Source organism: Ciona intestinalis, unplaced genomic scaffold, assembly GCF_000224145.3.
Source record: "Ciona intestinalis unplaced genomic scaffold, KH HT000162.2, whole genome shotgun sequence".
Lineage (NCBI taxonomy): Eukaryota > Metazoa > Chordata > Ascidiacea > Phlebobranchia > Cionidae > Ciona > Ciona intestinalis.
The window spans coordinates 56334-59321 of NW_004190484.2; the positions used below are offsets into that span (position 1 = coordinate 56334).

The following is a 2988-nucleotide window of genomic DNA, read 5'->3' on the forward strand; positions in this document are numbered from 1 at the left end:
AATTCTGTCATATAATGTTGCTGGAATTGGGAGAAGGCAAGATTTGGTTCTGTTTCCTGTAGGACTTCACTGATATCCATATCTGCTAACTTTCCATTGAAATTTATTATATTTTCCTGGCTAAAATTTCTTGAACTTATGTTAGACTGGCTGTTATTAATTTTGAGGTTGATTGCTTGGATTATTGGCAAATGATCTGATATTGGGTCTGTTATTACGCCTGCTTTGATTTGTGAGCTATTGTATATACATATATATATATATATATATATTTCTCACAAACCGTTTGTTTAAAGGTTTTTAATTAAATTTTTTAAATAATTAAGTTTCCTAAACAAGTGGTAAACTGTAAGCGTTAACCTACCAAATAACTAAACTGGCTTAATAAACTTAAAAAGTTGGTGTGGTTTTAGAAATAAACAGCTAAAACCTCCTAAAACTACTATGCGCCTACGTTTTACAATGGAGACCAAGCAAAACGGGGACAGAGTTGGCGGTCACGTGAATAGAAAAAAGAATATATCACGATTTTGCACAGAAATAAAAAAGAATAGAACGCGCATCTCAACTGTCGACAAAGGAGAGAACATGATACACTCTCTCTCCTTCGCGGGTCGTTCCCGTTTACCATTGTAGTCAATAGAATCGAGGGCGTTTCATGTAGTTTTTCTTCGTGTTTTGACTTAATTTGAAGTCATAGGGTAAAACAACTATTTTCTAATGTATATATATTTCTAACAACCGTTTTTTTGAAGGTTTTTAATTAAAATTATTAAATAATTAAATTTCCTAAACAAGTAGTAAACTGTAAGCGTTAACCTACCAAATAACTAAACTGGCCTAATAACTTGAATAGCTGGTGTAGTTTTTGAAATAAACAACAAAAATCTCTTAAAACTACTGTGCGCCTATCTTTTACAATGGAGACCAAGCGAAGTGGGGACGGAGTTGGCGGTCACGTGAATAGAAAAAAGAATATATCACGGTTTTGGGAAGTTGCGCGTTCTACTTTTTTTTATTTCAGGTGATTCTCTCAAACTAATAATATTTATAGATATCATATATATGATATCTATGATTATATACGATATCTATGATTGGCCACGCCAGGCGGGGGAGAGGTGTTAGTGTGTACCCATCTTGTTTTTATCTGTTAATGGACATGAAACGACTTGTACTATCGTCAAAAGTAAAAAGATACGCAACCTTGCACCTCAGAAGAGTTAAGTTATCAAAAAACTCAGAAATTCTGGTTAGTATTTTCTACTAGTTTACTGTTAGGCACCACCAAGGGCGCCAAGGACTGAGGTTATCCTATATACGTATATGATAGCGTGCCTTATAATACCTTCTACTGGTGTCACAAGCATAAACTTTGGACACTAGTTGTACAAGATTCTGAAATAAAATGATAATAATTCAGGAATATATATATATATATACTATAGTGTCCATATTTATATGAAGTTGAATCGTAATATTACTTGGGACTATACGCAGAAGTGGGAACACCATTTTCGCTAGGGGCGGCATTGGCGTAGAGTTTTGCAATTGCGTGGGAGTGCGGCAAACACGCAAAGACGATTTATTTGAGATGTATCTTAACGCAATAGTTAGACCTTCTACGCGGCAGGAACACTTAGCGCAATGTAACATAATTTAAAAGTGTAATATCGCCTAATATATTAGTAGTCTGGAATTTATATACCTTGTCGGCTGCGTAACAATTACTATCATGTTAACAATTAACGTATATGTAAGTTACCTATTCGTGCAGTTCTGACATAACAAACAGCTTTATTTTATCATAAATCCAGATTTTATGCAGGAGACAATGGCAATTGTGACGTAACGTTACTAACTATGGCGTAATACATTTACGGTAGTATTACGTGACCAATATAAAACACAGACATTCTTAAAGTACCAGTAAAGTCCTTGTAATATCAAAATTTGTTGAAGGTAGAAAAGAAAGTGTGGGTTAAACTGCGGTTGGTGATCGCCGACAACGGCGGACACTGGGGGAAGCACCCCCAATAAAATAAACAAGAGAAGTGCTAACTCGCGCACTTAAAATCTCTCCCTCGTGGGGCGAAAAATATTAAAATTGAAGAAAAGAGAAGCAACTAACATTATTCAAGCGAGCTTGACTTTATCTTTAATTAATTTTCGTTCAATTTGCTCTAAAAAGTGACTAACTGCTCGAGATAAGCGTAGTGGCAATCATGCTTGATCGGGGCAGAACGTAAGTGCGCTGCGGTCCACAATCAGCACCGCACGAGAAATTGTTGGCTTAAAGCCAAAAACGCTATTCTTTGGAACATAGGATAAAATATAGTAATACTAAGTGGGCGGCAATGTAGCTTGTTTATTAACCACCGTAAAAACTTCTGTTATTAACAATTATTACTAATATAGTTTTTTATATTATTTCTGCATCTTGCCACACTGGAATTCACGAAACGCGTCTTCTCTTTATCAAGCAGCGTTTGAACGTAAGCCACGTGTTCTGTATGATTTTGATTAGCGGTGCTTTTCGACTAAACAGGAGCGTATTCTCGTACGCCTTTCTCCTTGAAAACGTCATTAGCACTCGGCTCGGCGCTCGTGCTAAAAATATCTTTTTCACACGCTTTGTTTGGATTTAGTAGAGACCTACCGATATAATTTTTTTCCTTTACAACCGATGATTGTCACTATAACGAAACATATGAAAGGATCAGTATCAGCGGTGTAAAAAGTGCCTATTTTCGATGCCGCTGGCATCGGCCGGATTTTTTTAAAACTGCCGGCGTGGGAATCCGGAATTGATTTACTTCGCCGGCTGCGTAACATTTTGTTTCGTGTTAACGTATGCGTAAGTTACCTATTCGTGCAGTTCTGACGTAACTAAACAGCTTTATATTATCATAAATTCGGCATTTATGCGGAGACATTGGCAATTGTGACGTAACATTACTAGCTATGTCGTAATGCACTTGCGGTATT

General features: G+C 36.4%; 1 protein-coding gene across 5 annotated transcripts in view; it reads left to right on the forward strand.

Annotated features, from left to right (window-relative positions):
- The first annotated feature begins 1101 nt into the window (after positions 1-1101).
- Positions 1102-2988, forward strand: part of LOC100181028 — a 42452-nt gene continuing 40565 nt past the window's right edge. For all 5 annotated transcript variants that reach the window (XR_001975227.2, XR_001975228.2, XM_026839163.1 and 2 more), the window contains exon 1: positions 1102-1252. The gene's annotated coding sequence lies outside the window, so the exon portion shown is untranslated. The remainder of the gene's footprint in view (positions 1253-2988) is intronic.